This window comes from Manacus candei, unplaced genomic scaffold (assembly GCF_025592945.1).
Source record: "Manacus candei isolate 608988 ecotype Guabito, Panama unplaced genomic scaffold, ASM2559294v1 h1tg000008l, whole genome shotgun sequence".
Lineage (NCBI taxonomy): Eukaryota > Metazoa > Chordata > Aves > Passeriformes > Pipridae > Manacus > Manacus candei.
The window spans coordinates 19,325,784-19,349,313 of record NW_026138056.1 but is presented as its reverse complement, the minus strand read 5'-3'; the positions used below and the strand labels follow the sequence as shown (position 1 = coordinate 19,349,313).

The following is a 23,530-nucleotide window of genomic DNA, read 5'->3' as shown; positions in this document are numbered from 1 at the left end:
TGTCTACGAGACATTTACCTTCAATTTTCCCTCTGAATGCCCTATTTCATCTTGCTACAGCAACACGAGTCATATTTCCAAAATGGATCACAGGGAGCAGAAGTCAGAAGTTAAACATTTTTCCAGGGTTAAAAGCTGCTGTCTGTCTCCAGAATATTATTGTTTTACCACCTTTTTCTACATTAGCACCATGTAATGTGTCTAAAGCCACAATACTTTCTACTGCAAGTAGTCAAGGTTCATGTGACCATCCCCTGTCCATCTACCATCAGCAGCATTTGAGGTTTCATTTCCTCCCGGCAGTTACCCTTTACATCATCTACAAAGGTGATCTCATTTTTTGTTTTGTTTATGGTCACAGCCATTCTCTTCCTTGTGATTCTGTTACATATATAGTATATATGTTGTACATTAGAAATAGTTTCCTAAAAATCTACCTGACATGTCTGGCCTTTTCTTGATTGAAATCATGTCTTCATTAAAATGATTCTCAAATCCTCACAGATCATACTTTGGCTTTTCCAATAATAAAGTAACTTTTAAAATAATTAGAACTACAACACTGAGTATACAAGGAACTCTATTTATCAAATAAACATCTGTTGAAAAGGTGAATAATCATGTATCTAAACATGAATTCTCTGCATGGCTTAGGCTTTTATCGGCTATATACATGTGTATTTTAACAGGTACATAGATTTGTATTCAACTGAATATGAAGACTAAACTCTTCATTTAAACCACAAATTTCTTATGCACAGGAACAAGAAAAAAATTAATCAAGACCCCCAACTTACTCTGAGTCTTGAATGTTGCTCTATATTTAAACTTCTGAACCAAAGAACAGGAAGCAATCGTTTACACCTATATATATAAAAAACTGTTAACACACATGGAGCTTTAAAGCAGTTTAGAGAGCAAAGGTGTAAACAGTTTTATTTTTAGCACCTTTTTCAAAAATTGAAAATAATATATTTGCTCTCCTTTGTTTTAGATGTTTCATTCTGGCCTTTAATGCCAGTTAGTTTTCTGCTACTTAACAAGTTATAAAGTCAGAGGTAACATAGTGATGCCTTCATCAGATCTAAACAACTGAGCATATGAAACTCCTCTGCATTTCCCTCAAGGTCAAAGCAGAAGTGTCTCAAAGTCAGAGTGATCAACTTAGATTAAAACTGCTTGGGAGGAAGAATCATAAGCCCACTCTGCTCAGGGACACAAAAACCTGCTTTCTCAGAAGCCCATCCAACTTTCTACATCACTTAATCAACTGCTCAAGTTTACTATTCCATGAAAAAAATGGGAAAAATCTTAAATTTAAGGAATTCATTTATCTTCCCTGTTACTGCTGACCTCCACTTTATATTGATCTTCTTCCACACCATCTGTAGCACCCAAGTGTTGCACAATCTTCTATACCTCTGTTACTGGACTATGAGAAGGACTATCTCTGAGTGGCCTGTGAAACCTGGGTTAATTTTGACCTATCATCACATGGCAAAGCAACTGCCAAGTTGCCAACAGAGGAGTTTAACTTGAGGTGGTAGAGCTCAGAAAAGGCTGATCAGTACTGCTCTACACATATTTGCGCCAGTGAAGATTTGCTACTAGACCAGAGTGAGAATAAGAGCGAGAAAAATAAATTATCTGTGGTTGGCAGTAAAGTGAAAGAACCAAAATGGAGAGTAACTGAACTGAAGTAGATTCCTATTCCTATTACATGTCTCAAAAATTATTAGTTTTGCCTCTGTTCGGTTTTATTCTTTTACCTGCAATTCACCACATATATATATAAAATATGTGTGTATATATATATTTATTTAATAATACAATACAGTATTATCTATAGGTACACATTTAAATTTTACTGTAAGACCTGATTGTCTGGTAACTTTCATCTAACTAGACTCATGCAAATACAGAAATCCCGGGTCAGCTTTCATTTTGGGCATGTTTCACTTCCCACATCTTGTTTTGGCACTTGAGACCAGCTAGGGGAACTTAAACAGTTTGTTCTTCTCTTGCCTTTCTGCTAAATGGTTATCTGCGTCTCATTCAATCCTTGCCTTGTGTATTTTAATATCTTTTTAATTTTAGCTTATTTTCTATAGGTCTGGATCATATCATCTCTATGTCTCCCAAACAGAATTTAGCCCTTATATGATACACATATACATGGCATACACAGACACACACACACAGAGACATGGGCACAAATCACCACGTGCTCCCTGCAATGCATATAAAAAGGAGCATGGATAACCTGAACCTACTCAGTGTTTAACTAGGACAGACTTGTCCTGGGTGGACTGTCATTGCTCCTGTGATGTGAGGAGCACTAGTCCAGGTGACAGCATTTTTAAAAAAGGAATAATAATGAGGAATTCTTTTAACTACTTCAATCTTTTTTTGTGGAAAAGGTGAGACAAAGCTAAAATAATATTTTGACATACATATCTATATAAACAGGCAAATAAGAGAAATAAGTAGTGTAACCAACACTACTGTAGTGGAAAAGTCTGCAACAAGCATGTTACTGTAGAATTTCCTCAAACTTAGTCTCATTTAAGTCAAATACTGCAAAGGTGCACATATATCAGAGCAAGATTTATGACCCATGATCAGAGCAAAGGGCCAAAAATTACTTTCTGGGAAAGGCAGACCTGTTCTGAGCAATGCAATCACATCATACAAGCTCAGAAGCGAGTTTACCACGCTCCGTTTTTAGAGAGGTTAATGGGTGATGGTGCAGAAGAACAAAATATTATTGCTGAAAGGTTTCAGAATCTCATTCCACTTGGCTTAGAAGCTGTCTCATCATTCCCAGTCTTAAGCACATTTTGGGGACAATAACGGCATTTAGCCCTTCATCCTCTTGGGAGATTGAGAAGAAGTCACATCTTTTTCAGCTTCTTCTCTAGGCTTTAAAGACCAAACCCTCTCAGACTTTTCCACTTCCACTGATTATCCTAGCAGCCCTTCTCTACATCTGTTCCACTTTGAACTCATTCCTCTAAGAACAAGAGGCTGGAGCTGGCCAGGTGTTCCAAGATGACTTTCAGCAATGCCTTGAAGCAAATAGTATTATTACTTCTTCCATCTGCAGAAATACATTACCAAGATGCATATATATTCCAGAAATTACTTTATTATTTTCACACTTTCATCACACTAGCCTTTTATAAACATTTGGTGATCCAATAAGACATTCAGGTTTGTCTCATTTTTCATAATGGCGAACTGTTGTCACAGCAGACTTTCATATCTCCAGTGGCATTACCTTACACTCTGATATTAAATTTCTCCCCATTATTTTGCCAGACTATTTGTTCTGCACAATATTCTCAGCCACCTGTGTGTTTCTAATGCCTCTTAATATCACAAGGGGACCCTTATTTTTTCATTGCAAATGAAAGTATTTTAGAAAAGTCTCAGTGTAATGCTAATGTAACAGGCAACAGACAGTGGTCCTGCCAAGAGTTTGGGGAAGTGCAGCAGACAGGAACCACAACCCTGTTGAGGTCCTTTCATAATTTCTTCCTTAGCAATTGTGACCAAGACAAATTCTACTTTGGCCATGCTATCTCAGATTAATTTTTATGCTTTCCTATAGCAGTCACAGAAAGTATCATCCTATCACCTTCATGCTCCCAAACACTTGCATTCCTACTACAGTTATAAATCCATCACATTTCTACTTCCTCTGCAACACTCAATTTTAAGCCCTGCACCAGTATTTCTTCTCCTCCTCTTCAGAGCCCTGATTCACATTAATGCACAAATATCTCAGTCCAACTAAACCAAACTGGGTTAGCAGACATCTTTCTTGAATCAATTACCAAGCTGACTACTGTTCTCATTGAAATTCTCATCACCACGTCCTCCACCCTTTGGTGACCTGTTTTCCTTTCCAACATTTGCCTTCATTTTGAAATCAGGAGTTAGGACTCTGCAACATTCATAATTCAAGTCCATTTCCCAACTTAAATACTTCTAAAATAAGAATTCAAGTTACAACAGGGCAAAAAGGTGTGCTGCCATACAACGATAGTGGAAGTGGACTGTGCATTAGAATCATAGAATGGTTTGGGTTGGAAAGGACCTTAAAGATCATCTAGTTCCAAGCCCCCTGCTGTGAGCAAGGATACCTTCCACAAGACCAGGTTACTTGGAGCCCTGTCCAACCTGGACTAGAACACTTCCAGGGATGGGGCATCCACAGCTTCACTGGGCAACCCGGTCCAGTGCCTCACCACTCTCACATTTCTTCCTAATATCTAATCTAAACCTACTCTCTTTCAGTTTGAATCCATTTCCCCTTGTCCTGTTACTACATGCTCTTGTAAAAAGTCCCTCTCCAGCTCTCTTGTAGTCTCCCTTTAGATACTGGAAGGCTGCTCCAAGGTCTCCCGGGAGCCTTCTCTTCTCTAGGCTGAACAACCCCACCTCAGCCTGTCTTCACAGGAGAGGTCATTCAGCAGAAATCCCCCAACAGTTGATGCAAGAACAGTTGACAAAAGAACATAAGGAAACTTTTGGTCAGATAAGATATCTGGATTTGCTGTACTCATGCTGTATTGATGTGTTTCTGGGATAGGCAGAGCCATTCTGAGCAGCACAACTGGATCATAACAAAAATCTTTTCTCCTATACTATACCTTTTTGTTTTATTTTGTTTTTACTTACTAGACCAGGTTCTTTAGTGATGCAAGAACCAACATTAATTGGCATATTACTATACTAAACGGCAAATAACTGACTTAAGTTATCATATCTCAAACTTCAAAGTGTGAAGTGATCCAATACAGCTATATAGAAATGAGGTGTGGTCAGGGGAGGTTTACAGATTACGTACTTCTCTGCACAGCCTTTGTAACAGGAGTGCTTTGGTAAAACTTACTGTATCAGTCAAAGTAAACATTTTTCTGTATTCAAGTGACACTAATCCACTTTCCAACCTTTGCCTGTCTTGCCTTCAAGAGTCCAGGGAGAGGATAAGCTTATTCAGTGCTCAGATAAATGATACACAATATTTGTTGGAACTCATAAATGATAGCATAACACATATAATAAATATCAACATAGTTGATGACACGAAAGGTAGCTCTAACAGGGATGGGGAGTTTGACCAAGAAAGCAGCATCCTCTACTTTTCTGTAAATCCATTACAGTTTTGTCTAGATTAGTTAAAAGCTTGGTTTCATGCAGGAATAATGGCAGTGGTTAAAAAAAAAAAGGTATAATAATGTGAAAATGCTTTCAGAAGGATGAAAACAAAATTCTGAAACAAAACATTACACTGAAATGAAACCAAATTTGTACAAATTACTGATTCTTGTTTATTCAATTTAAGAAAAAAAATACCAAAACACAAGAAAGTTAGTTCACACAAGACTGTAATTTTGTTAACATTGTATAATAGACTTTATATAGTATAAAAATGTTTCAGATTCATGTAGTCAGTATTTTTGGCATTAATTTTAAAACAAGTCTTACATTAAACTAACATCTGTTTTCTGACCTTATAATACTCTCTTCATTTTATTACAATCATTTGCCTCAACTGCATCCTCCAGAATTTTGAATCAATATCAACAATGAATTAATTCACTTTGCCAGCCCTCAGGCAACCACATCTTCCATTTCCTCAGCTTTTTTCCACTGCACTATATCTTTTGAAGATAGGGGAAAAGGTCAAATAACATCTTAGTTTGACCTAACAGAATAAATACCTCTATCAAATTCTTGGAAAGGATCATATGACATGGAACAGAAAAACTGTACCAATATGTTAACCAACTTAAAGTGAAGGTTCCCAAAATACTTTAAAGACTTAAAAGTGCCATGCAAACTATAAGTAAAAATGTCATTTTCTTGACTCGTAAAAACACTCAGTAATGACAAACAGCAGCTCCATATAATCAAATATGCATTTCCAAAAGAGAATTTGGCCAAACCACTACACTGAAGAGGATCAACATTTTTCCTAACTATTAGGAAGTGTGTCACTCCAGCTAGCAAACCCCAAGGACTATGTCTACATTCCAAGCCGAGTGTATCTATGACTCACATAAATTTTTTTTCAGATTTAAAATGATCATTTTGGCCAATAGTGGCAGTGTGCTAAAGTTTCAGTAGTCTAGTATTTGCCCTGAGCTTTACGTATGTTCATGTCTACCACCAGGATGAGGATCCTTCTCTCCTCCCTTTTTAACAACTAGAGCAGTAACTGTGGCATAGGAAAACATGAAACTACCCTTAAATCAACAGGGGGTTGGAGTGAGGTCCGGGAGTAGCCCAAAGGTCTTCATTCTCATGACAAATGATGTGACAGAAGGATAGGACAAGCTTCACGCTGCTTCTTTGGAGAATGCAGATCTCGGAACTATCCTTCTTCACTCCCAGAGGTACTTTCCTAGTTCTCTGCCCTCCCCTTCTTCACACACAAACACTTTGCCTCTCAAAACAAGGTGTAGTTGAGAGGAGTGCAACAAGGGCTTCTACATCAGTCCAAAAGGCCTGGTTCACTACCCATGGTGGGTTTACTCAGGTGTTGATTTCAGTACACTGATCAATGTACTTGAACCAAAGGCACAGCCACACAAACAAACTACCCTAAGGAACAAGTGGTCCTGCACGTGCAGTACCCCATGTCTGCATTTACCACGTGACATATGAAAGAGAAACAAGAGCTTCTCCTTGTTTACACTGGGACTCAGAAGACAACAAGGGACGAAGCGAGCAACTTGCTAACGTACAGTGAGTTTGGGGAATCATCACCAGGCTGTTCTCCAACTAGCTCTTCAGCTGAAATTTGTTACTCTGTCTGCCCTCTCCAGAAGGTGCAAAAGGAAGGTATATTTGCAGGTAGCAGCTGATACTTGAAACCTTTGTCTCATTCAAGCAAGGGAGCATAATGCTCAACATCCACATGCCTGGACAAATGTATTGACAGGACATTTGTTGAGTGAATATTAATAGTTACTATGACTAAAGGGAGAGGATGGTTATTTATGAATGCGGCCTTCAACTAGTTAAAGATGCTGCTGGCAACAAAGAGTATTTTGCAGATGTGTTCTCTTGCTTTGAGGTATGCCTGTAATTCAAACCCACTGCTACACTGTAAACAGAATGCAAAGATCATGAAGACCTTGAAATTATCACAACATAGAATCATAGAACTGTTAAGGTTGGAAAAGACCTCTGACATCATTGAGTCCAAACCATGTCCCCAAGTGCCACATTTAGAGGTATTTTGAATGCCTCCAGGGATGGAGAGTCTAACACTGCCCTAGGCAGCCTGTTCTAACACCTGACCACTTTTTCAGTTCGGAAATTTTTCCTAATATCCAATCTAAGTCTCCCCTGGCACAACTTGAGCCAATTTCCTCTTGTAGTTTGGAAGAAGAGACCCACCCCTACTTCATACAACCTCCTTTTCAGTAGTTACAGAGAGTGATAAGGTCTCCCCTGAGCCTCCTTTCTCCAGACTAAACAACCCCAGCTCCCTATGCCGCTCTTGATCAGATTTATGCTCCAATCCCTTTGGAGCAACCAGCTTTGTTGACCTTCTCTGGACACACTCCAGCACCTCAATGTCTTTCCTGTAGTGAGGGGCCCAGAACTGAACACAGGACCTGAGGTGCAGCCTCACTGGTGTCATGTACAGTGGGATGATCACTTCTCTGGTCCTGCTGGCCACACTGTTTTGGATACAAGTCAGGATGCCATTGGCCTTCTTAGTCACGTGAGCACAGTGCTGGCTCACGGTCAGCAGCTGTCGTCCAGCACCCCCAGGTCCTTTTCTGCCAGACAGTGCTCCAGCCACATTGCCCCCACCCTGTAGTGCTGCATGGGGTTGTTGTGACCCAAGGGCAGCACCCGGCATTTGGCCTTGTTGAATCTCATACAATTGGCCTCAACCCATCGATCCAGTCTGTCCAAATCCCTCAACTAGCCAATCAAAACATGATGGATGGCAGCAAATACACAGACAGCAAGCCCCGATGAAGGTTTTGAGGGTGGCCTCATAGAAAGTATAACACTTCTCCTTTGGGTTCATCTTCTGTTTTCAGTGTGTTAATAAAAGAGAGAAATGGGGACCAGAACAACAATGTATTTTAGGTTTTGTTTTTTCAAATTCCGGTAACTACGTAACCAGGGAATAAATCAATTATTATAAACCTACCTGGTTTTATGCATTCTACAATTTGCTTTCAATATGGATTACGTCAGTTATGACTAAATCAGTGCAGAATGACTTCTGTGTCAATGGATCCTAACTATGGCTCCTAATAGCCTAGTCCTTTTGTAACTCATATTATTTTGCACCGTGCTGCATTTATCATCCCGCTCCATTGGTCAGAGAGCTTCTTCAGCTGCTGTCACCTCCATTTTTGAATGCTGATTATCTACTCATGACCAAACTTGCAACTAAAACATAGCATTCGCTATAATAGCATCATCTAATGTCTTGAGCACGTCCAAAGCACTGACATTCACAAAAGAAAGAATTTTTTTTTCACTATTTCAAACACCAATATACACTTACTTCTCCAGCAGACTGTATTGTATTTCATTAGCCGTACAGCACTAGATATACACAGAAGAACCCTCCTGAAACACAGGACATTACACTGGGGTATGTAACACGGACTCAAGAATGAATTCCATGCTCAGATGAAAATTTGGGGTTAAATCCTTCATGCTGACATGAGCTAACACTCAGAGCTCACTTCCTCCTGGAAGTTTGCAAACCTAGGACAAGTTTTCTTAAGTCACAAGAGGAAGTTGCCACAGTTCTTGAAAAAAAAAAATAAATCAGACAGTGTCAAATCTGGTGCCAGTAAATTACACTAGTAGAAATGAAATTCTGTGCCATTTCATCTTTACAGGGATACTAGAACAACATTCAGTACTAACTGTGTAAGTATCCTTGGGAGGAACCACCTTGTCTTGTTCTCACTGATCTTAAGTAGCAGAACCTCCCCTAACTTCAAAGGTGCAAGAACATCCTCCAGGTTCTGGCTCTTCACAAAAGTCTATTCCTAACTTGTTTATTTTACTTAATTTTAAATTCTGTGTTAATTATATTCCTTCCTAAACCAGGAATGTACCAGTTGATTTCTGGCCCAGCTTAGTAAACTGTTTCAAGCAACTGTTGCAATTTGGTACACATGCAGAGGCACCAAAGGATATCATCTGAACCAATAGTTTGCTGCAAACATGATAAATAGAACTAAATGAACTATTTGATAAGCAATTTTTGAATGTTTTTAGTTGAAGTCCTTGACATTGGGTTTTTTTTTTAAACAGATACAGGTACACTTCACTGAAGTCTACCAAACATATCCAAAGGGACAGCAAACTTTCATCAATTCAGGTCTGAAAGTCACAATCATACTCTAACTAAAGTCTTGTAAACTACATGTTCAAGCTGGGGTGACAGTAAGAGTGTAAAAAGAAATATGTCATTGAAGGAAATATGTCACTGAATGAACATGAATAAGAATTCACATCCAATTTTCTAAGCATGTTTTTCACATTTGTTGCACATCTGAGCATGAATAAGAAGTTTCTCTAAAGTTAACCAAAATTTAAAATATTTTACATTCTTTCCGTTTTCACAGAGGAGTGAGAGTGAGAATCTGGGAACTCTCTTTGAGGAAGGGTTGTGAATAGCTGGTCTGATAATTCAGTTGACGGTTCCAGCTTCAAACTTTATAAGGAAGACCTGGAGACCCTCGATTTTAAACACATGTATGTTTTTGCAGATGATCTCCCTCAAGGGCAAGAATGAACATAGTTCACCAAATTACCAGGACAATAGCTGTGCAAGTGTATTACTTGATTGAAGTTCTTTTACATTTGGGAGAAGTTATTCTATACTAAATAGAAGATCTCAATAGAGAACTGACTTGAAGAAGCATGTTGCATATTCTCAACACAATTTATTGCATTTTCAAAAACAGACTAACACCTTGACCTCTGCTACTATTTTGACTTTGTCTGGACATTTCTTGTTTCCACCCTCTAAAAACAACAAACCTTTCTGTATTCACGATATATCATTACTGGATTGCACAGGATTTAGTATTTTCTGTTGCTTCTAGTCCTGCTGAATGGCCAAGAGCCTTGCACTTGATAGCAGATGAAGACCTAGCAGTTACAACCATAGCCAGTTCCACTGAACCAGGTTCTGATCCTGTAAGTGGCAGCACATGGCTTGTATGACCCCTACAGACCTCGAGAGACTCACATCAGGACTGTCTGCACAAAGGGCAGGACACGGACCTTAAAGAGTAGGCCAGCACGCATGATAATTTTGGCAGATTTAAACTCACAGTAAACTGGAGGTCCATGAATATAATTTTCACACTCATACTGCAGACTGGAAGAATTTCACAGCACTATTATTACAACCATACTGGCTGCTCATTAAAGTTTATAACCTCTGTAACTTCACGTATCAGGTATATAGCTCATAGGCAGGACATGTGGTTATACTGTACTTTAAAAAACTATCTTAGATTGTGCACAAGCCCAAATGTTTATTTGTGACTTCAGCACTCACAGTCCACACAGCTAACTTTCAAAGCAAGAACTAAGAACAAATCAGTGTTCACAATGGTTATCCAATTTTGTTTCAGGAGGACAGTAATGAGTCCACAACTTACACTTGAATTCCACAGTATTAAGCATTGTGCAAAGAAAATACTTGAAAAAACCAATAAGACTCCTTCATTGTTTGGACACGCACAGGAAGTTCTCAGGACAACACAAAACATATAATAAAAGGTGCAGGAGAAGAGGCCAAAATCCCTAAGAAGTCAGAATTGGGCTTAATGCTGAGAAATAAATGAAGCAAGAAGACTGCAGAAGTAGAGAGATAAAATGAGAAAAACCAATCAAATGCAAAGGATGATAACTAATAGGAAGAGAATATACCCTAGGAAAGCATATATTCTCAGTCAGTATGACAAGATACAGAACCTATAATAAACAATACAGTCACATCATTGAAATTGTATTCTGTCCTCAAGGGAGAAATTTCTTTCCTGTGTCGTACCATACCAACCATCTTGATATTTTTGTTTATTGCAGGAGTAAGGAAAAGGACCTTTCACCCATCTAAACCTAGTCAAATACATTACAGAAGAGAATACTGTTCTGATCTCTGATTTTAATCAACTGCTCAAATGCTGAGCTTTCCATTTTTTTACACTCGTATCCAATGCCCTCAACCCTGCTTAAATGCTCCATCAAGAGCAGAAGTATCTCACTTGAAGCATATTCGTCCCACTTGTTCACTCCACCAGCCAAACCTCTTTTCTGCTAGTGCAACTTGCACTGCCTTCTCAAAGCTAAGTTTCTTAAGTTTCACTTTCTGTGGGTTCAGTGTTCAGCACACCAACACCAAGGAGAACAGCAAGATCCTGGAGCAAGAGCTGTTGTCTTAGCACCACACCCCCACAACGCCAAGCCTTGGTTTCTTCTTCAGGCCAGCACACATGCTGGTAAATCCACATTCTGCTTCACTGAACCAGACATGTTTACATGGAGAGTCAACGCTGGCTCAGAAACCTTTTCCATGTGCCACTACGCAGCACAGAAAAACCTGCGTGCGACAGAAATGAAACTTGACCAGAGAAGGTCAAACAACATTACAGAAGGGCAGACAAAGGGACAACAGACAATCCTCACTGACCATTTTCATAGCAGAAACTAACCCATTTCAAGTCAGGTTGAGGTCACTGTTTTAAATCAGATGTGCAAACAGCAGTAGTCTCTAAGAACAGATTGTACCTACACATAAACTGTACTCTAGATAGAAGTTGGTCAACTCTTGTTGACCATCTACAGAAGTACAAAGCTGCCCTTTACGGAGGCACAGCCTTCTTAAAACACTTTGAAGACCATGTCAGTACTGCCAGGTTGGCACTCCACCAGACTTCTTCATGAAGCTGAGGTTATATATTTCTGGGCACATATTCCCTAATAAGGTAGCATGAATGGATTACAAATGATAATTGGATTATGAAAGGATCTGAGGCTTACTCTACTAGAAGGGGAAATGAAAATTTCCTACAGACATCTAAACCAAGAGATGAAACATACAGTTTACACCACTGACAGTCCTGATGACAAAGCCGGAGAGAAAGAAACAGCAAAATTATGTTGGCAAAATAAAAGAATGATGGGAGAAGCAATAAAGGAAACAGCAGTAGGGAGTACTGCTACAGCGGGGTAAAGACTGAAACATGGGTTTTTCAGGGAAACTGGGGAGAAAAAGCCCCAAACAAACAGCACATTATTACTGATGAAGGCATTTGAAGCAGTATGGGTCTAGGACCTTTTCAGAAACACTGGCAAGCATTGCGGCAGAGGGATGGGAACTGCTTCCAAGGAAATTTAGCAGGGGATTTTCAGAAGAGACAAGTTGTCAGGCTTAGTGGAAATACTGCTATCTACTGCATGCCTAGCAGAAACTATCAATCAGGCCATCTACATCCCAAGAGAAATGGGCTTAGTGTTCACCTCAGTATGGCTTGGTGCTCCTCCACTGGTGTCAGGACAGTGGCTGCAATCTCTCTTGAAGCCAATCCAAATACAGCTGGACAGAAAAAGGAAGACAAAGTGCCACACCAGCAATACGGCAGAAGAATTGCTTAAAAGGCAAGTTTTCCTACATCCCTCATGGTCTGTTATGCTTCTCTCTAGCCTTTGCACAGTTTAGCAGATCTTTTGCAATGGTAGGTCTGAAGTTACAAAAATGTACTTTCAATCCCATTTGCACATTCTGCTACGCCACAACAGCACATTCAAATGACTCTCGCAATGTATTTTGAACAAGTTGCACATAAAACATCCAATATAGGATTTCCTCTTTCTCCTGCCCATCCCCTTCCTGTGTGTTTACCAAAAACTTTCACTTCCTCAGTGACACTGACACCATCTCTGGCAACCACTTAACACTGGTCCTCCAGCTCTTGTCCACCCAGACCTGAATCACAGATACCCCAGGGCATTTAGCACTTACTGAAGGGTTTTAAAAATCCCATCAAAACACCTGGTAAGGCTGGGGCTGCCCTGGAGAAAACCATTTTGTCTCCACTACACCTAATGAACGTAAGCCTCACAATGCTGGCAATGGATACTCAAGCAAGCAATTTCAATACATTCAATAGATGTGGTACTATCCAGACCTTTCCCTACTCAGTTGATACCACCAGGAAATATTTTCTTTGTCTGAATAGAGTGAAACCTAGTCATAGGTCAGACCTACTGATTTATAAATGTGTTATCATTACACAGGAATTCACTCAGACATATTCTTTAGCTTTTGATATTAATTTTGTTCTAAGCCCCTAGTACAGTCATATGTGGAAAGAACAAACCTGCTTAGTAGACAAATATACTTCTGCACTAACATCTGAGATAAAACCTGAGTAATTAATTAAAAAAAATTATTGAACAGGTTTGTATACACCTATATACAAATTAATGAAGGAAACATGAAAGGCAAAGCAATATACTGTAGATGCCACATCAAAAAGCTGACTTAACAGATTGTTTTTGTTGATGAACTTCCTGAAACAGCTTTCTGTTAAACCAACAAAGGAATAGTTAAAAACACATCTCAGAGGGAATCCATTCCCTCCAAACTTTTATCATTTCCATACTTAGAGCAGCCCGCTAAAACAGAGAAAACTACAAAAATTGCCATTCCAGAAGAGTAGCTGCATCCCATACTTCAGCCCCTGTGGTGAGCTATCACATTTTCCAGTCTAAGACTGCACTATTTCCTATCACAGCTGGCCTTTGCAAATTAAAGTAGCAATTTCTACAACATATCAGCCACAGGAAGAAGTAGCCTCGTGCCTCATGCAGCAGAGACCATAGAGGAAGAAGGACACTTTGTTCAGACTGTTTATCATTTGAGTCCTTCGAACTGAAGAAGTAAGATAGGACACTGTGCAAACACAGGAACCAATTGTAGATACTTAAGATGCCAGCAGTTTGAAAAAGATAGGTGAAGCTGACCTAAGGGAGAGCAATTGCTGGCCTGAATGGTACTAATCTACCCTTTTTTCCCTTCAGAGAAATGCGATCTAACCACTACCCCCTCCACCCTTCCCTGGTCTTGTCCTTCTCTCCCAGCAAAGTGTTACTACCAAAATACCCTCTCTCTTCTGATGTTTGGCTGACAAAAATAACTGATCTATTTACCTCTATGAGTATTTCTTTAGGGCATACAACAAATACAAGTATCTCATAAATATTTGGAGGAAATGCGTCCAGGACAAGAATAATCCTGTCTTAGCGTTTTGTTCCATGAACCCACATTTTTCAGGAAAGATGCTGAACACAAATGTGAGTGATTCAGTCTCGGAAATTACAGCATTTAATGACAATGTCAACAGGAAATGTATTTGAATCAGGCAAAAATAAATATGAAAGCACAGACCTTTCCATCCTTCCCTGAAGGACAATAAAGTTTAAACTAGGAACAGTCACACTAAGGACAGTTACATTGCATTTGTCTTTTATCAGTAGATGTTAATTTATTTGAGAATGTACCATTACTGTTTATAGGGCAGCAGTCTCCTTCTCCCTATATATGCGTCACTAAAGACTGTTTTCATACGAATGTAATTTTGCATTTTTTATCTACATAGTTTCCTGTGGTATGGCTTAGCAAGTCTCTAAGCCTTTCTCTCTATACCATCTGTAGCACTCTTGCATTCTCATGAAAGACGGGAGAGAAATAAATGGGAAAAAAAGGAAGTAGGAATATGATCTGCAGGAGAAAAATCCCAATTCTCAGATGAGCAACTGCTGCTTCTACAGAATAAAGCTGTTCTTCTGATGGAAATCCTAAAGGGGTAAAATTATAATAAATACTACTTAACAGAGCCACATGGTTTGGTGTAATTATTTACACACTCGGCTCCATAGCTTCAAAAGGAAGTATCACCCCCCACATACAAAGCTCACACAGTCCTCAGGATCCCCAGCCCACGGATTCTCCTCCTATCCCTTGCATTAGCACATTACAGCTCACATCCTTCAGGGATCCCTATTGCTGCAGAGGTACACCTCTGTGTACAGCCATGCTACTACAGCAGAATGCTAGAAATCCTAGTCTACACCTAATGCCCACCCCGTGCCTTTATTTATTTATTCATTCATGCCCTATCTACTTGTCTTCTGCATTCATTTAGTTTTGCAAAGGGCTCCCTAAACCCCAACAGTGAAGAAATAAAGTCGCTCAGTGCCTCCGAATATGCACATATGGAAAGGAGGAGAGATCTCATCCCCTCCCCAGATCACCTAGCCCTTTAACAAAAATAAAAATTGGTTCATGGTCAACATGTGTTCATCCCAAAACCTCAAAGACTCCCATTAAGGTTCCAAGTAACGTATAGGCACACAAACATCTCCTTTATGTGACAGAAATAGAATCACATCTGAGATTAAAGAAAGCAATTCTTAAACTTTCCCAAATAACTACGTGGAGGTCAAATGTTGCTCCCTGATGTGCACCACAAGAAGGGCCAGATGTAGCGTCTCTGGCCTTTTGAGATACCCCACTGAAGATCAGGTACTAAGCTGATCTTAACCGAAGTCCAAGTCCAGGAGGACTTTGGACTTTTTTTCATTGCCTGTTTTAGGAATTGCTTTCCGCAACACTTGCTGTTCTATGATGCCATTAAGCTTACAGGAGTCGATAAGGCCATAGGAAGATAGGTTACTTCAAGTACACAGATAAATCGGAAGGAGGAAGTATTATGAAATAGTTACTTGCACATTCATAAATACTTATATATTCATAAATACATGCAAGGAATAATTTCACATTTATAGAAACTCTCTTGAAAGGGTAACATTAAATCCCGGAATACTAAACATTTTAAAGGGAACAGGGTTTAACTTTGTACTGGAAAGTTTCACAATTCATTGCCTTGTCAGAAAGAGTCATTGCACAACTCCACTGGTCAAGGGACTTATAAGAAAAGGCCTAAACTTTACCTTGTCCTCTGTATATTTATTTAGGAAAAAACCCTTATTTACTCAAAAATAGAGAAAAGATTAGCTTCAAATCTGCCAGCTACTGTACAAAGATGATCATTCTATATCATCATGCTTAAAAAAATAATATATCTCAACAACACATAATTAAAATAGATTTTTATGTTATTAAATCAAGGATTCTTTTCTAACTACTCTGTAGCTCACAAAGCTGAAATGGAGAAAGAAAAATGCTATAAATCTCAGAAGAGATCCATAGAATGAGAAATCTATTGATCTCAGAGTTCATTAATTTCAATCATTGCCCAAGATTTCATAACATCCTATTAACAGTATCTAACTGATTTTTAGCCTGTTGCTACTTTTTCAGAGAAAACTACTAATTTTTTCTCATCCATACTTTGAGTGTTGTTGATAGTGCCTATTAAAAAGATAAAAAGTCTCGACACATAAAAGATAAGTAACACGTACTCTGCCCTCAATGCTGAGTGGGAAACAATTCACACAAACACAATTTGACTCTCCTGTTGGTAAAACTGAGCTACATTTCCCCAACATAGTTTTGTAATTTCTCAACACAAATCTTCCGCTTTTTGGTTTAGCAACTCTACAATGATATTATGATGAGTGCAGACTTATCAACGTGGCACTTGTACTTTACAGATACTTGCAACTAACATTAATGTTTCTAAATTACAAAAGTATTACAGCAACTTTATGGGATCAAGCTAAAAAAATGTAATTTCCAATTTGTATTACAATGTGCTAAAATACATTAAGATCGATCAGACTGTTTCTCTTTTTTCAAAGGTGGGAACTAAAGGCAGGGGATGGTATATTGATGAAACCAGCTTTGTGCTCTCTATGTATACCCACAGGAATATGATCTGGTTAAACAAGTTTTAAATGTTAATCCCTTTGGTCTTTAGTGCCAACAGAAGGGAGCAAGGCAACAGAAGGAGTTCTTGCTAAGGCATTCACTGCAAACACTAGAAAGATGCAATTTCAACAGCAACTCTTTACTGCTTTACTGAAGGTATGACATCAGTTCCTAAACTAAAATTGCTAGGAGAAAACTCCTCTAGATCATTCCTTAGGCACACAGTACCATTACAATAGTAGTCTGCAAGAAACACCAAGCACCAAATATCACAGTACCATTTTCTCATCTGTCCTTTAATTCGAAGCACATTTGAACGTACAGTTAAGAGGAAGCAGCTTTAGCTTGGAAGACACATCAGGAATTACTCTCCTAGAAAAAAGCAGTGTAACAAGGGATACCCAGGAACCACCTCACCTCAGCCAAGGCTATCGCTTTGGCTTGAAACGCCGACTGCAGACTATGATCAGCTAATTTCACACGCTTCCCGGCACGAAACAGCCCGAAAGCTCCCGAGCTCTCCAGACCACAGCAGAAGACAGGCAAAGGGGTATGAGATAAACCATGCTTCTGAGAATGATTATTTTATCCCAAATGCAGTATTTCCCTTAAGACCCCATCCAGTCCTACCGGGAAGGTCGGGCGGCAGCGGCACCTCCTCGCGGGGGCAGGAGCGAGGGTAACCCTCCCGGAAAGCGCCTGGTACTCCCGTGCCGTGCCGGGGCGGGGGCACGGAGGCAGCGGGGCGGGCACCCCCCGCTCCTGCCCGCAGCACCCCCGCGGGTGAGGCGGGGAGAGCCGGCACCGCTGCCCCTCGCCGCTCCCGGGGGAAGGCACTTACTTTCCCTGGTGCGCAAGTTGAGCGGCAGCGAGCGAACTCCGCGGTGAGCGCCGGGGCGCGGAGCGGGGGGTCCCGGCGCGCTGCTCTGGGCGTGCGGGCGGGGCGCGGCGCTGCTGCCCCGCCGGCCGGGAGACGGGAACGGCCGGGCAGGAGCCTCGCCCGGCCCGCGGTTGGCTCACGGCCCGCCGGGTGACTTCCTGCTGCCGCGGAACATTTGCATGCGGGGCTGCGAGGGGAGAGCGCGGAGAGGGGCAGAGCGGGGGGCGGCCCCGGCCCGGGCTCGGCGGCTCCGGGCGGGGAGGCAGGCGCAGCTCCTCCGGCTGGAGAAGGGAGCGCCGCGCCGAGGGGGGGCTGTGATGGGGACGAGGTGGGGCAAGGGATGCGGGATATGCCCTTCCCGCGCTGCCGCAGGGGAGCGAGCGCCTGTGTGCCCCAGAGCGAACTTCGTGAGGGAAGCGACCCTCCACTAAAAGTTACAGCTAACTAAAACGGCGTTAGTCTGAGAGACAAAACAGAAAAGGCTGTCTTGTTCCACCAGCAGTCTGAAAAACATCTTGAACTCCAAAATTCCACTGCAAGGAACTTTTAAGGTCCCTTGGAGGCTGGGTTGGGAGAAGCAAAGAACAAGTAAGCTTATCTTTCAAATTTTCTTTTCTTTTAAGAATGATTTACTAGCCTGATGAAAAGTGAAATAAAAATTTCACAGGTCAGCAAAACAGGAAATATGAATGCGTGGACGTAACAGCCAGAGGATGCAGCTGAAAAGCTTTACAAGAAGTGGAGTCAAGGTGTCATATATATGCAGCCAGACCACATGGGCAAGTTCAGGTTACGGAGATTTCAAAGGCAAAATATCAAAAGAAAAGCACTTAAGCTTTCCACATAAAGTGTTGACAATAGGGGATGCTGCTTGAGGAACAGTCAAAGCCATACGAAATACTAGATATTCAAAGGTACCTCTGTGCACTTTCCTGAGGTCCACCAATACAGTCTAATTTTAAGTTGAAGTTGACTGGGGAGCTGATGGGGATTTGTAAGGGGGCATATAAATAGCTGAAAATAGCTCAATGCAGCTCACACTCTGCTGAGTTTTGGAGAAGAACTTGAATCTTGCCAATAGGACTTAAAGATCTTTAGTGCTGATATAAAGACCTGCCACTCATGGTGATGTGCAATTGGCACAATCCTTTCTCTCTAGCGTGTGCTGCAGTCCTGTCTTGGTCTGTGACTCCAGCACACAGGCTTGATGATCCTGTGGAAGAGAGAGTCTGTAGAAACAGTGAGACCATAATCTGTCACATTTCTTAATCAGTCCCAGATATCCCTCAGCATCTCTGAAATGCAGTGGGCAATAGTTTCTGGTATTCTTTTAATTGCATCATCGGTTATTAAAATAAACTCATGTAGATACACGGTATAACTATTATAAGGTGAGACAGTACGGAATTCCTCAATAATTAATAAAAAGTTGGTATTAATAAAAGGTTGGTAAACGTTTTCTCCCTTCCCCCAATTTATGTAAAGGTGTGTAATAATAATAACAACAACAACAACAAACAATAAAACAAAAAAACCGAACAACCACATAGCAACCTTTTGACAAATGACAAGTTTATACAAAAAGGAAAGATCTAACTAAATATACATCATCTTGGGTTTGGAGATTCTTTTTTTTTTTGGTAGGAGATTTGGATTCCAAAGGTTTATGTAAAATGAGCTATTTCTGTTTGGAAGTTCACTGTTAGTGCCTCATGTTTCCATTTTCTCTATCAGGTAAGTACCTTGATATTGTATCTTTCTTCTTGGAGAAATAGGGTACAGATCCCACATCTATCTTGTTCTCCCTCCTTTCCTCCTCGTTTCTTCATTTCATTATCAAGTATTCCACTAAGTTTAACACTCACCTTCTCCTATCAAAGCATTAGTGAAAATAAAATTTAGTTTTATAAGTGCATAATAGAGTCTAGAAGTCTAGTAGAATACACACTTGCCTATAATGTGAATAATTTGGAAAAATAAAAGAGATGCTGAATTACCCTAATAGGCTGCTGTGCATTGAGGAGGCATAGCACAAACTCATCAGTTCTGCCCTGAAAGAAGTAATATAAAAAAGGGTTAGAGAGGAATAAATACACTGTGCTTCATAAGAAATAAAAACAAAGACAAATTGTTAGTATAATGTGAAATAAGTTGTGGTTTTGTGTATCCTTGTTGCCATTGCTTAGAGGAATATGTACAAAATCTACTTTAGAAAGCATAAGCAGAAAAGTAATTCTCTCTCTCATTATATATTCATCAAAAGGGAAAAAGAGCTGATTCCAACCTCCCTTACATCTGTAGATCAGCTATTCTTCATGTGTTTTAAATGTCTTTGTGTATAGATCAAGAAAGTTGGGGGGTGGTATAAAACAGGGTAAGAACTGAACTTCAACCTTGTTACTGAAGTGGAAGTCCTTGTAGGAAGGACTGTGAGTCACGTTAGCCAGCCAGTGTTCACGCTCGGCAATTGATTTTCTGCTTTGGGAAGATTTGAATCCCAGGCAATGTCTCTACTGCTGAATTAAGCAAGGCTGCAAGGCAATGCTCCAGTATGGAGACCAACTGGCGATGTAGGAGTCCATGTCTGTGCTCTTGGCACCAAGAACATGAGGACCATACCAAACTGGCCCATGTATCCTGGTTTCTGCTGGGATAGAGTTTATTTTCTTCTTATTAGCTGGTGCAGTGTGATGTTTTGGATTTAGTATGAGAATAATGCTGATAACACGCTGCAGTTTAGTTGTTGCTCAGTAGTGCTTACCCTAAGTCAAGGACTTTTCAGGTTCCCATGGTCTGCCAGCAGGCAGGTGGACAACAAGCTGGGAGGGAGCACAGCCAGGGCAGCTGATCTGAACTAGCTGAAGGGATATTCCATACCTCGAAATGTTGTGCTCAGTATCTAAACTGAGGGGAGTTTCCCAGGAAGAGGCCAATAATGGCTCAGGAATGGGCTAGGCATCAAGCAGTGAGTGGTGAGCAACTGTATTGGAAACCACTTGTATTTTCTTGGGTTTTATTCCTCTCTCTCTCTCTCTGCTTTACATTACAGTTGTTGTTGTTATTAATAATAATAATAATATTGTTATCATTATCATAATTACTTCTATTATATTTTATTTTGTTTCAATTATTAAACTGTTCTTTTCTCAACCCTTGAGTTTTTACTTTTTTCTAATTCTCCTCCCCATCCCATTGGGGAGGGACAGTGAGCGAGCAGTTGCGTGGTATTGGGGTAACCCCGTTGCCAGCTGGGGTTAAACCATAACACCATGTTCACTTCCAACTCACCTTGGGAATTTTTTTGAGTGGTAAGTGGCCTGGGCCAGGGATCAGTCCAGAAATTTGTCAGTAGACTCAGAGTCCTGTACATCGCCCTGTAGGGTCCAGACCAATCCAGCTACATACCCGTGTGTGGTAGCTGCTGATCACTGTTTGGATTGTGTCCAGGAGCGTGAAGTTGCACAAACTGTGGGGAACAGTGGCTCTCAACAGTAAATCAAACTTTGTCATGGACAATGAAAGCAGACAGCAAACTTCACTCTATATTTTATGTAGTCCTTGATCTCATTGTTGCTGAGTACTTTCTATGGGATGCTTGAAGGCATAGCCTGAGTTTAGCTCAGTTGGTCAGAGCATGGTGCTAATAACACCAAGGTCGTGGGTTTGATCCCTGAATGGGCCATTCACTTAAGAGTTGGACTCGATGATCCTTGTGGGTCCCTCACAACTCAGAATATAATAAAAGAATTTAAAATAATATAAAAGAAGCAGTAATAGAAAAATAATAGACACTCATTAAAGCATAAGTGGCACAGACAGGAAAGCAATTTGAGAAAGACTCCAAGGAACACCTGAGTTTGTTCAATGACAAAAACACAGGGAAAAGTTCACTGTATAAAATTAGGTTTACAAGGATTTACATTCTTCATAGAAGAAGAGGCAAAGATAAAGCAAAGGCATATGTAAAACTAAAACACTGAGGCGTGTATGAGCCAGAGTTTTGGAAACTCATTCTCAATTTGTTAACAGGGTAGAATGTCTTTTCTCTAGAAATTCCAGCATTTACCTGGTCACCACTTGCATTGGTTTTCTGTATATTATTTCTTCCTCAAGGCATTATCATTAAGTACTTAAAATCCAAATTGTCAACCTACTTTATAATAATGTAGCAATTTTAAAACAAGCAGTGAAGAGTGGATTACAAAAAGTGCAATCCAAGTCAGACATTCTTCACCCAATATTGTCACAGAAAAAAAACCAAATCTCCAGAAAATAAAAACAATGTGTTTTGACATTCATTTTTTTCATCATTTCCTTTCTTATTGTAGTGTATTCTTATTTCCTACTATTTTAGAGAAAGTCATGTTGACCAATGTAATAAGAATATTTACAAATTTGATTCTAAGAAATGTGCTCTTCATGTGATAAAGATGGGTTGCTTTTATTTGTTCAAGGAAAAATAATGTAGGAAATAAATTTTACTTTCAAGTATGAGGCAATAAGTTGCACTTTGATGTGTGGATATTCATAAGTTCCTGTTCTTGTTTCCAGTTTGGAGCCTGGGAAAACAAGTTTTGCAACACTTAAGAGAAATGAAAACAAACAAAGAAAAACATTCTTAATTTCTAATGGTAGTTCCACTGTGTTTATTTGAAATGTATCACACAATAATTTACAATCTTGACTAAATTTATTACTAAAATTTTGGAAAATATTTAAAAATACTTTGAGGAATAATACACAGGTCCCTCTACTGACCTGTTGTTCAGACTAACACTACACATACTCAATAGGCTAAAGCTGGGAAAGCTGGCATCTTTTCTGTAGACAGTGGTCCACCTAATGCATAACCACTTACATTTTATTGCACTTATATTTTCTGACCATAAATCCTAAATTCAGCCTTTTTTGTTTCATCTTGTTACTTCCAATTCCGATGAACAACTCAAAATATTACAGCACATAGAAAAAGTGCTTGTCTTGAGGTACTCTAATTCTGAAAGTTAATAAATGCTGCTCCTTCTGTCTTCGCTGATTTTAAATATTTTATTCACCTGCTATTACCTGTTTTTATACATAGGAATCTTTTCCATTTTGTTCCCATTTCTTTCATGACTCTGAGCAGAAAAATTGCTATTTAGTGAATCAAAATGCATCCGACACTGGAAACCAATTTGAGAACAATCTGGAATGAACTAGATTGTGTTGGTGGGACAGTATCCTGAGTAACCTGATGGAGGCTGCAAATGGTCTACATGGACTTTATAGAATATCCCAATTGCCTTTCTGTAGAAATGGCAGCTCAAATAAAGGATTGTTGTGTTTCTCATGAATATCATCTTACAGAGCCAAGAAAAGCAGCTGGACTGATGGTTCTTCACAACTCATTTGGATAAGCAATGAGAAGGGTGAGCTGGAAACAAGCTGTTACAGGAGCCCTCTGCTTTCAAAGATTTGTGGCCATTTGCAGATACCCTTATTGGTCTGAAGAGGCTACTAAAGAATGTGTTTAATTGAAAATTAATTTAGTACATAGTTCTGTGATCACTAATATTGAATTACTTGAACAAACATATTTGAGCCAATTCAGAAGCAGGTATGTGATCATTTCAAATTAGTGAGATCACACAGTGGTGATATTTTGGTCTACTTGTTTGTTTTCTGCCTTATACTCAGGGCATTACACCTAGTATCGCTAGCCTGGATAGGCATCCAGCCTGCATCTTGCCTGTCCTGTA

At 39.9% G+C, this 23,530-nt stretch overlaps 1 protein-coding gene across 5 annotated transcripts in view; it reads right to left on the bottom strand.

Moving 5' to 3' along the window:
• The window catches only part of LYN (LYN proto-oncogene, Src family tyrosine kinase), a 49,991-nt gene extending 32,064 nt beyond the window's left edge, over window positions 1-17,927 (bottom strand). Inside the window, exon 1 of one of the 5 annotated variants that reach the window (XM_051771900.1) lies at window positions 17,754-17,927. The gene's annotated coding sequence lies outside the window, so the exon portion shown is untranslated. The other 4 variants (XM_051771877.1, XM_051771894.1, XM_051771885.1 and 1 more) reach the window with 4 other exon arrangements.
• Window positions 17,928-23,530: the final 5,603 nt, after the last annotated feature.